Source organism: Balaenoptera physalus (genome assembly GCF_965194825.1).
Source record: "Balaenoptera physalus genome assembly, chromosome: 9".
Lineage (NCBI taxonomy): Eukaryota > Metazoa > Chordata > Mammalia > Artiodactyla > Balaenopteridae > Balaenoptera > Balaenoptera physalus.
Window position 1 is genome coordinate 22031453 of NC_138888.1, and position 12744 is coordinate 22044196.

The 12744-nt window shown below is 46.3% G+C and overlaps 1 protein-coding gene across 9 annotated transcripts in view; it reads left to right on the forward strand.

Moving 5' to 3' along the window:
* Nucleotides 1-1817: 1817 nt before the first annotated feature.
* The window catches only part of HIVEP2 (HIVEP zinc finger 2), a 203407-nt gene continuing 192480 nt past the window's right edge, over nt 1818-12744 (forward strand). For 6 of the 9 annotated variants that reach the window (XM_082474357.1, XM_082474355.1, XM_082474363.1 and 3 more), the window contains exon 1: nt 1818-2650. The gene's annotated coding sequence lies outside the window, so the exon portion shown is untranslated. Of the gene's footprint in view, nt 2651-2945; nt 3047-12744 lie in introns of those variants that run through there. The other 3 variants (XM_082474361.1, XM_082474362.1, XM_082474360.1) reach the window with 3 other exon arrangements.

Below are 12744 nucleotides of genomic sequence, written 5' to 3' on the forward strand. Positions count from 1 at the left end.
TGAAGTTAAATGAGATCAATCTCAAAGGACACAGTGCAACTTATTTCAAATAGTGCAGATTTTTCTCCTTTGAAAAAAAAGTATCGATAAAAAAATGTATCACCTTTTTATTTTGCAGAGTCGCCCTTCACGGCTATGTCGCCATTGCTCGGGCACCTCAGAAATACACTGATTAGAGGTCGAAATGAAAACAAAAGAAAAACGAAACCGGCAGTGCTATTCTCGCAGTCATTAAAGGGGCTGTCCTTTTAATGCACTCGCTTTTAATGAAAAGGGAAAGGAATATTTGATATGCCTTGACATTTGGTCCCTTTCCGCGAAATCTGAAACTTGAGACGCAAAACATTCCGCAGTTGTCGGTGAAATACCTGCCTTAAAAGCAGAACCACAGTGAGTGTCTTTGGCCCGGAATTCCAGAGACTAATTTCCACCCCTCCCACGGAGTCACCTGCTCAGGGGGAACCCCGGCCAGAAATCCGGGTCGCGCCAGGTCAAATCTTGCGCGTCTCTTGTTTACTCCGCCCGGGGCAGGGCGGCGGCGCGGCCGCTGGGTGGGGAGGGCCGCTTCGGCCCGCGGCGCCCGGGCACTCGGCTCCGCTGCTTGGGCGCCCGGGAGGGGCGGCGCGCGGTCCCCGCCCGGCCCGGAGACCACCCGGACGCGGCGCTCAGGGCGTCCGCTCGGCCCGGCGGCCCCTCGCCGCGGTCCGGCCGCCGCGGCCTCCCGGGAACCTCCCCCGAGGGTGCACACGAGTCCACACAGGCAGGCTAGCGGCTCGAGGGAGCCCCGGTGTCCCCCGGGTGTTGCCGGGCCGGGGAGGAAGCCCAGCGCCCCGGCCCCATTCGCCTGGGATTCCCCCGCCCGCTGGCCCCGCTCTCCCCGCTCTGGGTGTGATTTCACTCGCGTCCCTTCGGAGGAAGGGAAGCGCGCAGGCTGGAGGCGGCTGCTCGCCCCAGGTCCCAGCGCGGCCCACCAGGAAACCGGCAGCTGCTCCCCGCGCCGCTGCCCAAGCCAATTTGAATACCCCGGCGAGGGCGGGCCGCGTTCCCCGAACTGGGTGCGCCCAGGGAGCCCTGAGGAGTGACCCCGGGGAAGGCAATGAGGGCATTTCGAGCGCGTGAAAAGTTCGTGCTTCCGCAGGGGCAAGGGAAGGGCTACTAAAACACTTTGCAAAGCTCCAGAAACGCAGCCAGGAGCTACAGTCTGATTTTGTTTTTCTTGACCGATAGCATAAATGTGAGTAGAGGCGGGGGCGAGGGAGAGGAAAGGGATCAGAGGTACCCGGACAAAATCATAAAGACAATACTAATTATTCTATAATTCCGCGTGTCTTCAAGACAGGGAACTATCATCTGGGGAATGGGGAAGATGGGGGTGGGGGGAGGAGGTTTCCACATCCCTAAAGGAAATTCTCAGGCTCCTAGAGACGCCCAAGGTTTTTTTTTTTTTTTGCAAGACAAGTAGAGACCGGCTCTCCGGGGAGTTCCCCGACCGGAGGGAGCGGGAGCGCGGCCGCGATCTTCCCGCCCGGAGCGGCCTTGGCAGGGCCCGGCCCTGCCCTCCCGGTCGCCTCCCTCCCCAGTCTCCCCGCACGCCGCTCAACCCTCTCTGTTCGCCGGCTCCAGACTGGTTTTTCTGGTTCAGCCTCCCTCCCTGGGACGCGCTGGGGGATCCGATGACGTCGCTGGCTGAGTCTCTCCCTCTTCCTCCCTCCCTCCCTCCCCCCGCCTCTCCCCCCGCCCGCCCTCGCCGCGCACTCCTCCTAGTAACTTCTGTTCGGGGAGGCGCTGCCAGGAATAACCCGGTGCGTCCACAGACCGGGAGGGGAGGCGGCCGCTGCGGCTCCCGCACGCAGACTACTGCGGCCCGGGCCTCGCGGCTCCCTCCCGAGCCCGGTGGCCCCTGCCCCGGGCCCATCTCCGTACCGTGTCAGAAAAATAAATAAAGGGAAGAGGAGCCTGGGCAGGCGGTCGGGATCGCTTCCCTCCCTCCGCGCCCGCCCTCCCTCTGTCCTTAAGGAAATGCTACCAGACACCCCCCACCAGACACGCTCAGCCTTGGCGAGGAGCGGCCGCCGCGGCAGCGAGAACAAGGGCACCAGGGGGGTTTCCTCCCCCTCCTCCTCTCCCTCCTCTTCCTCCTCCTCCTCTCCGTCCTCCTCCTCCTCCTCCTTCTTCTCAGCGGTGACTTTCCAGGTGAGCGGCCGCCGCTGCTGCTGCGAGGATCCCCCTCGCCCGCTTGGGCTCGGGCCGCCGCGTCGCGCCCTCCTCCCGCCCCTGTCACCCGGCGGCGGCCGGGAGCTGACAGCCGCCCGAGGGGCTCGCGGCCCGGAGGCTGGCGGCCGGCGGGAGGCGGGCTGGAGGTGAGGGGGTGGAGAGGAGGCGAGCGGGGCGCCGCCGAGCGCTGTCTCTCCCCGCCGGAGGAGGGTCTCCACAGGAACATCTTCGGTGACTGTGGCACAAGTCTTGGCCAAGTTGTGTCCTGGACGTTGAAGCTCCCGGGAGCCCGGAGCAACTTGGAGGGTCTCCCGGCCAGTTAACCATATTCCTACACGTCTCGACTTTGGGGTGCTGGGTGCAGCCTTGGGGTGCGCGGAGGGCGGACAGACCATTCGGGCGAGCGGAGCGGCGGGAATCTAGGTTCCTCGGCTCGGTAAGTGGCCTCGGCGCGGTGTTTTTCCTGTCTCCTTTAGCATTAGGAGCTCGTTTCACTTTACACGAAATCGCCTCCGCCGGACCCCACGGCCCCTCCCGCCGCGCGCCCCCGGCTTCGGGCGGGCGTCCAGAGGGTGAGGGTCGGAGGGGGCGGGGATGGGGGAGACCTCGGGAGGGGGGTCCGGCGCGTTGGGAAATGCGGGGAATACCCTGGCCGAGGAGCTATGCAGATGAGGGGACGCTGCTTTGCGTAAGGTCCTGGGGGGGGGGGGGAAGGGGCGGCGCGGGAGCGCTGGAGGCAGGAATGTGCCTGGTTACTAATGAGGGACGTGCACCGGCGTGCACCGCCGGGCCACCGCTGCGGCTGCCGCGGCCGCCGGCCGCCAGTCTTCAGGTAGCGGGGGAGGGGGCCGCGCGGCGCTGGCCGGGGGCGGGCGGCCGGGCGGCGCGAGGGCCGGGCCGCCGGCCTGCGGCCGAGCGTGCGCAGCGCAGGAGCCGGCTGTTGGCATTTCGGCGACTCCTTTCTCCTCCCGAGCGAGGAAGGAAGGAAGGAACGAGAGAAGGAAGGAAGCGAGGAAGGAGGGGACTGACTCGATGGAAGGTTCAGGCGGAGGCGCCCTCGGCTTGCGGGTGCACCGGCCGCAGAGCGGCTCCCCGCGCGGCGGGCTGGCCGGGGGCGCGCGGAGACGGGTGGGGGCGGTTTGCATGCGTGTTCCTCTGTGCGTCTGCCCGGGGACCGGGAAGGGACATGTGTGTTTGGGCTGTGCACTGTGGGGAGCTGGGTCTGCGCCTTTATGTCTGTTCCCTGAAGTGGGTGGAACGTTGGCCCGTTCCGGGAATGTTCCATGACGTGGTGCAGCCACAGGAAGGGGGTTAACGAGGGGCTCTCTGCCGCGGCGGCTCTGCCGGCTGCTATCAAAGCAGATGTGCTGCCGCTGCTCCTCCTCCTCTCTCACCTCCCTTCACCCCTCCCCCCGCCTTTCCATTCTGAGCGTCTGGTACTGGTAGGGGTGAGACAGGAAAACACTGCTGGGCGGGGGTGGGGTGGGGGTGGGGATGGGGGTGGTGATGTGTGTGTGGTGTCTGTCGTATTTGGTGGGGGAGACTCCAGATCTGCTCTGCCAGCCCAGCTGTTATCACAGATCGGTGCGCTTTTTACGCATGTGCCTCCCGTGTCCTGTCCCTCTTACATAACACATCCAGTGCAGCAGAGGACACGAGAAAATGCGACCCCAGCCCTCCAAGCCCAAACTGGGTGAGGGGATAGAAGGTCAGGAAGTGTCCCTCGGTGTTGTCCTTCAGGGACGTGGCTCCAGTGGGGGAAAAGAAGGGGGGGAAGGAGGGTTTTCTTCAAGTGGCTCTTCTTCTTGTCTGACTTGAAAGCATCTAAGTAAAAAGGACTGCAGGAACTAGTCCTCTCTAATGGGAAAGCTTTTACATGCTACGCCGAAGAAAAGTGGGTACTTTAACCTCGGGAGTGCAGAGAAGAGAGAGGGTCCTTAATAAAGACACTCGGAGGAGATGGGCAATAATACATGCGGGGTAGGGGGCAGTGGGGATGGCTTTGCGGGGACCGGAGGAATCCCCTGATAACAGATAGGTTTCGCTGGAGGGTTTAGGACACCTGTAATGGTTTAGAATTCGCACAGGAAGCGGAGTGTGCAACTGACATTGCAAAAGCCTTACTCGCTGCACAGTTACTGAGGCCTAAAATGAACATAAAAAGGCCCGTTTCCGGTACTTTCATTATAGTGGAAAATTTGAACTGATTTTTCTCCTTCCTTTTTTTGCCATTTTAAAAATAATTCAGTCTACTTCCAAATTAATATTGGTACCCTCCCCCGTCCCCAAAGGCTAGACCTGGGTAAGTCACAAGAGAGCTGTGTTTTTCTAGCATGCTCAGAGCCCTAGTCAAGGGCTATTGATTTTTCTCTTCAGTACAGTTGTTTCTTCTGTAGTGCATAATCAAGCCCAGAAATTACTTGAAATATTAATAAGATCCATTTTAATTAAGTTTGCAATGATCTGTCCTCCTAGAAAAAGGCAGTTTAACTTTATTAGAAACATTTCCTCTAGTGATACAGTAATATTTGGTGATATTTGTCCTTGAGGAAATCAAGTTTTAAAAAATATTTGCATATATATTATGTGTAGGTATATATTATATATATTATATTCATATCACATATATATATTAGAATTTGCAAATGTCCTGTGCTTTTTCACCTTATAAGAGTGCCAAAGCAAAATTTTAACCAAGAAGATTGTGTAATGAGTAGATTGGTTTTGATTTTTAGGATATAGGCCAAATAGTTTATCAAGACAGAAGTGCCCTCCACGTGAGTAAAATGCATATCATTTTCATTATTCAGACAAAATTCCTGTGGAACACCAAGAAGTCATGGTACCAGATGAAAACTGTGCATTTTCATTTTGAGGTGAATGGGATTTACCAACATCACCTTAATGATAGTGTGCTTCAAGTGTCATAATCCCTTTTGACCACTAGGTTTGAAATGCAGTATATTTCTTATATACAGAAAAATGTTATATTACAATGGTGAATCTTTTGAAAATTGTCTGAATTTCTTGCTTTGAACATAGGTCAGGTATAAAAGAAAATCTGCGTGTTGGCGACTATTTCTGTGATGGTGACTGTATTTTATGTGGTGGCTTTATTAGGGACTGCTTTTATTTATGTAAGGGTATTTATGATTAAACTGATGTGAAATTGATTTGGGGACAATTTTGAGAATGGTAATATACTAATGATATTACAAATTAAGATATAAGTGATTTTTAACTGGTTAGATCCTTGTGGAGTTCTTTGGAAAAATACCATTAGAATAGATAAAACATGTCTGTATTTCTCTTAAACATGGAATGTAAAAGTGAATTTACTATGTATATGTTATCACATAATGAAATCATGCTATTTGACTACATTGAAAGATTAGCCAGAAGAATCTTTCAATTGATCAGGCTCCTTTTACATGAGATGTGTTTACAAATGTTCTTGTTACTATGAAACCAAAAGAGAGACAACATGTATGCAGGTGTTCCTTGTGGAATAATGGTACATGTGTCTGCTTGAGCTTTTGGCACTTTGTCACTGTTCAAAAAATTAGGCTGAATCTTTTATGCTGATTCAGTCTAAAATGAAGAATCTTTAAGAATTTACCAGTTTTGTTTTTTGAAGCAGGACTTATTTCAACAAGTAGTAACGACAAATAACGTGTACTCTATCTGTGTTGGTTTTAGATTTTTGAGTTATCAGTAATTAGCTGAAGTTAATCAGAAAGCTTCAACATACGAAAAGTAGCTTTAAAGACTTATAGAAAATGTTATTTGGCGTGGAAAGTGTAATCCATTAAGACAGGGAATAATTTAATACCTGATGTGGTAGCTATTATAATAAGGGGAAGGTGGCTAAGATCAACTGGGTAGATGGTGGTGGATCAAACTAATCACCTATGTCTATCACAAATAAACACTGTTGTCATGTTTGGTTCATAGTCAACATCAGTGGAACTCTCTGTAGGTCTATGCAGTAGTCCTGTAGGTGGAGAAATGGTTCGCAATTTAAATCTCCACCTGAAAATTCCAGTGATATGCTTCTGGTTAATGTATTTATATATGAATTCATTGTGAATCCATATTTTGGCTAAAACTTGGTAGGTAAGTATTGCACCTTTTTAAGTGATATTATAAAAAGGAGCAGAGGCAGTTTTCTAACTCAACTCAGTGGACTTCAGATTTCATAAGGAACTTCAGACCATGTGTATGGCTTTGCTGTAACCACAGGGGCAGAGCCTTCATTAATCTTTTTTTTTTTTTAATAGCTACTTTATTTATTTATTTATTTATTTTTGGCTGTGTTGGGTCTTCGGTTCGTGCGAGGGCTTTCTCTAGTTGCGGCAAGCGGGGGCCACTCTTCATCGCGGTGCGCGGGCCTTTCACTATCGCGGCCCCTCCCCTTGCGGGGCACAGGCTCCAGACGCGCAGGCTCAGTAGTTGTGGCTCACGGGCCCAGCTGCTCCGTGGCATGTGGGATCTTCCCAGATCAGGGCTCGAACCCGTGCCGCCTGCATTAGCAGGCAGATTCTCAACCACTGCGCCACCAGGGAAGCCCGCCATCATTAATCTTGAGTAAAACTATAGTGAATGTTCCAGTGAGTCTTCTCAAAGTTTGAAGTTGTGGGTGAACACAGAAGATGGAGGGAAAATGGGAAAACTTTATGAAAACAAGATTGTGCTTATTTGAAGCAAATTTTGTAAGTGATGTAATTTTCTGTTTGTTCCTGATATTTGATCACAGTCAAAAGCATTGCTTTCTATATGCTATTTATGGCAACGCTAACAAAAAGGAGGTTATAAATCAGTATTTGTAGCTATGAGATGGCTCTAAATAATTTGGAAAAAATATTTCAGCATTTTGTCTATTCCCGTGAAGCAACACCCAGGTCTTTATATACAAAGAGAGGACACAGCTTACTTGGTCTGTGCAATCTTTGGTTTCTCTGAGGTGGATCATGGCTACTAGCATGAAGTTAGATATAGGACTATACCGTCTTAAACACTGCATTTCGAATAGAATCAGAACTGCTTGATATTTTGTGTCACCATTGTCCTGGGCCAAATAATGCGCTGCTAATCTTAACATACACTCCCGTTACCCATCATGTGTGGTATTAACTGTGACGTGTGATCTATCCTACAAGTGTCCATAATGTTAGATTTCCTAACAGTTACAAATTTGGAGTCTGACCATTTGACATATTTGAAGAAAGTGCTTTGGAGAGAAACGATGGAAATGATGTTTGTGTGCCTTATGACAATTCTGGGCAGAAAGCAGGTGGGGTTTGACCTACCCCTTCGGTCACAAGATGGTTGGATGTAAGGTCAGGAAGTACTCAGGGACGTCCAGCATTTTTGACTTGTCACTCACTTCTAATCTTAGCCCTTTCTTCAGAGTATTATGACAGGTGCCCTCGTTGTCTTGATCAATGCAATTTATTCGTCCATTCATTCAACCAGTATTTACTATGGGTCAGGCCTTGTGCTAGACACCAAAGGTATAATGATGACCCAGACCAGAAAAAGAGCTTGTAATCTAGTGGGGCTGACAGATAGTAATCAAGAGGTTTGTTATACGTACTATGGAAGAAACGTAAAGGAGTGTATAACAAGGGGTCTACCGCCCCTGTCTGGGAGTGAGGAAGAGGTCTCTCTGAGGAGGTGATGTTTGAGCTGAGACTGCAGGATAAATAAGAGAAGAAAAAGGTAGGTGGGGAGAGGGAGAATATTGTACAAAGAAGAAACGATGCAAATGCACTGAGGTTGGGGAATGTACAGTGTTTTGAGGAGTTGAAAGCAAGCCAGTGGGGCTGGAGGGCACATAACAGGAGAGGTAATGCAAGGTGAGGCCAGAGCATGTGGGCACGTTGACCACATGAATCATTATCTAACTTGGCATAAATGGAGACTGTCCTTGGCAAATCAGGGCAGGTGATGACCCTACTATTAGCCATGTTAGAGACTGATCGTTGGAGAGGGAATTTGGGGGGCAGGGCCTAGAAGCTGGAGGAGGCTTATGTATAGCATGTGTCTTTTCACAATGCTTCCACATAAATGACCCCCCTGGAAATTTGTTATGATTTTATGTGCTGACATTAGTTTGAGGGGTTTAGCTGTATAATTATTTGCAGATAATTTTTTTTAGGAATAAATAATTTGTTTTAAAAAATAATTATTTGGGGCTCCAGTTAACCAAATTGGCCAGCATCATTGATTCAGTTAATGAATAACTGCAAATTCAAAAGTCTCTACAAGGTCACTGTGTGAAGTAACCGATTAATCTTTAGAGCCCTGCATGAGCTGGATCCGTATGATTCTAAATAGCTACTGAAACAGTCAATTCCCCAGATAATTTGTCTACATGTTTGCAAATATCAGAAAGTTTAGAGAAATTTGGATGTGATTTTTTTTCTTTCCGTATGATGAGGAGTCAGTGTAATACATACAGAAGAGTATGAAGGCAAAGAATAGAAAAAACGAGGTTCTTGAAATACAACATTCCTTTATGTAGCCTTGGACTCATATTCCATTTTGTCAGTGGTATCATTTAACTATTTGCTCCCTGTTTTAAAATTTATATAATATAGAAAATTCTATTTAGGTGGCAGAAAGGGTATGTAGTAATCCCAAGCCTGGGCTGTGGAGTCATACTGGGGGTCAGAATGAGTAACTGAGAGAATAAAAGGCCAAAGATCCCTGACTGCAAGAATTTTATAGTCTAGAGAAGGCATATGGCTTCTAAGTAAACTTTATTAAAACTTACTAGTGATTTTATTTGAACTAATTATAGAGTCACAGAAAGTTATAAAAATACTACAGACAGGTCCTATGTACTCTTCACTTGGTTTTTTCCCGGTGGCTGCCTTCCAGAATGAGAGTATTATACCAAAGCAAAGAAATTGCTATTGTTATATGGCATGTGTATACGCCTGTGTCTTGTTACCACAGCCATAGATTCATGTAACTAACCCTGCAATCAAGAAACAGAACCAAAAGATGTTCCTTGTGCTGCCTTGAGGAGGTGTGGATGTAGATCATACCTATCTCCTTCCTCCCCACCATCCCTAAATCTAGACAATAATTAATTTGTTCTCCATCTCTGTAATTTCTTCACATTAATAATGTTAAATAAATGGAATCATATAGCTACAGCAAAAAAACCCCAAAAAACCCAAAAAACCAAAAAAGCCCCCAGAAAAACAAGTGAAAGCAGTGTATAAATGAAGGCATATTTTTTTCCAACAAGAAAGATTAGAAAGTCTTTATGGGAAGATGTGATTTTTTTGATTGGGGGCCTTTGAAAGTTGAGTAGAATTTCGGTGAGCAAAAAGGGAAGGGAGGGCTTCAGCATAACTTGATCTGGAGTCGTGGGGAATAGTTAAAAGTAACGGGAGGGAAAGAACAAGGTGAGCCTGGGAGGGCATATTGGTTCCAGATCCTGTGGGGCTGTATAGCCCTCCTAAAAAAGCTGGACTTCACTTAAGGTTTTTGAGCGGAAGAGTGATGCTATAATATGTATGTTTTAGAAAGATTGTAAGGGTATAGGGGATACTGCAACTAAGACCCGGCGCAGCCAAATAAACAAATAAATAATTGTACAAAAGGGTATGTGAGATGGATATCTTGGTAGCTAAGAGGCAGTAAAATTTCTGTAACGCCCAAAAGAGAAGTAACTACTCTCTTACTTCTACTCAGTAGTAGATTGATACTACTGCCTAACAATAGGAATTCTTTCATCCTGTTAATGGACATCTTTAAAGCACCCTATAAAATAGCAACAAGAGTGATTAAAATATTTTGATAAACATGGCCAAATAGATATGGCAGATTGTCATTCTGAACTACATTTTAACTACAGGACTGCATTATTATTGTAACCTACTACAAAACTTTTTACTCCAGAAAATACTCATAAATATAATAGTGAAAGTTGACCATCAAACGCCAACTTATAAAAATGGTTATACTTAGAATTGCAAGGTATTTGTGTTTTTAGGTGTAAATATTGAAGAAATGAATAGATGATTCATTCCATGGTTCATTAGAGTGCTGCTTTTTATTTGATACCCAATTGTACCTAACTCACGACAATACTGGACAGATAGCCTAGTGCAGTGTATTTGAAAAGCAGTGTTTTTTTTGACAAAGATTTATTTGGTGGTTTCACTTTCTCTGAAGAAGAAAGCAGGAGCTCACTAAAGCTCTTATTATTTGCATTGTGGCAGATTCACTTAATTTCAGAAGCTTAACAAATAGATGGGACTTTTGAAACTAGGCAGTAGGTAAATGTAGACACACCCTCATTTGTATTTGCTTGGGGATCTGTAGGCATGCATATGTGTATGGGCACGTGTGTGCACGTGAACACGCACATATACTAATCTTAGAAAATCATATGTATTCAGTGAGAAAGAAAATTTTGATACGTAAAATACAGCATAGTAATTCTCATCCTTATAGTCGCAGGAAGTAGTTCTTTTAAAATGGAGATTAAGTCTAATTCCATAAAAAGAAGATTATAGGAAAGGTAATTTAAATTGTAAGCAGCTTTGTTCACTAAAATGCTACATTCATTTGAAACATGTTTTATTTCTTTTGGAAGCCAGACAACTAGTTTAATAGTGTACATATGAAACACTAATTGGGCTTGTTAATTGGATGCAATTAAACTGAGGTTATTTTATACTGCTTAATTGTCTGACAATGACATGCGTTGCCATGCCTGTGTAATGTGAGGCAAAAACTGGGGGTATAGTGGGAGTGGGGGGGGTGGAGGACGTAAGGTCTAGTTGTGTCTTTGCAATTAACTTTCCGTCAAAACTTGGAAACAGGTCGTTTTAAACTCTCTGGACTTGATTTGGAAACGGAAAGGATGGGAACAGATGGCCTCTAAAGCCTCTTCCAACTCATATTTTATCAGTTTATAAATTCTACTTTGTAGTTATAGAGAATGCAGTGTCATTATATTCTGTAATTATGGTATTACAAGGATGAACTAAACACTTAAAAAAATCACCACAGTGCCAATTTAGCAAATCCGTTAGAAGGAAAGGAATTTAGGCTTGAAGAGCATGTACTCTGTGCAGGCTTCAGACCAGGCACTCTCCAGTAACAAACCCGAGAAGATTTGTTGCCATATTCATGGTTACCTTAAGGAAACTGAGACTCAGAAAGGTTAAGTGGTTTTTGTAAGGACACTCTGATAGTTGGTGGTGAAGCAGGATTTGAACTCAGGGCCATTTGGTTCCAAAAACGTTTGGTCTTTTCACCATTCCATACAGCATAAGCAATTGTTTACACATCAAAATTATTTCAAAAATTAAAAAAAATCGTCAACCATTTTATCCCTTAGCACAATGTTCTTCACAACAGTTTATGCACATCGGCCAGTGGGAAATGCAGGTAGCCCTAGGGGTTAAGAGCCTGGTTTGAAGTCAGACAGAGCTGGGTGAATTCCAGCTCCATGACCAGCTGGGGGAATTTAGGAAGGTCAGTTACCTTTCCGAGGTTACAAAATGAGGATGATAATATCTGTTTAAGGGCCACTGTGAAATTTTTGTGAGAATGTGTATACCCATCTCAATGAGCACACAGTAAACATTTGATACCTGGTAGCTCTGATTATTATTAAGAAAAGGTGAGATCAAAAGAAATGACAATAAAATACTTACATTTGATTGAAATGGTTTAAGAAATGAAGTCAGAAGGCACTTGTTTTTCAATAGTTAACAAATGCAAATAGCAATTAAAGTTCGGGGTGTTCTTCCTTTAGCTCAGCCAGTGCTACACTAGTGAAGTGAACTAAATTCTCTGGTTCTCTGTGGATCATCCTTCTGGAGTTTTTGGTCTAAAAATAGCCTTTGGGGCCGGAATTACCCAACTTGAACTTCTACGTAAATTGCAAGAGCCAGAGAATCAGTATTTATCCCTGGGGCCTTGGGCTTTCTTAGGAGACCAGCTAAAGTGTTCATGGGACTGCTGACTTTTATTGTTTTGTTTTTTTCTTTTTTTAAACATCTTTATTGGAGTATAATTGCTTTACAATGATGTGTTAGTTTCTGCTTTATAACAAAGTGAATCAGCTATATATATACATATATCCCCATATCTCTTCCCTCTTGTGTCTCCCTCCCTCCCTCCCTCCCTCCCTCCCTATTCCACCCCTCTAGGTGGTCACAAAGCACCTAGCTGATCTCCCTGTGCTATGCGCCTGCTTCCCACTAGCTATCGGTTTTACATTTGGTAGTGTATATATGGGACTGCTGACTTTTAAACAAACATTTATTAATTCAACAAAAACTTATTAAGCACCTGCTCTGGAAAAAGTGCTATTCTAGACACTGGGGATTCATCAGTGAACAAAATAGTGAAAAAAAAAATTCCCTGTCCTCATGACGTTTACATTCTAGTGGACTAATTTAGAAACTTTTTATGGCATATTCAGCCACTGTACTACTTTCTAGTGTTTTTAGGAATTTCTACTTTTTAATTGGGTCTCTCAACCCAAATAACAGT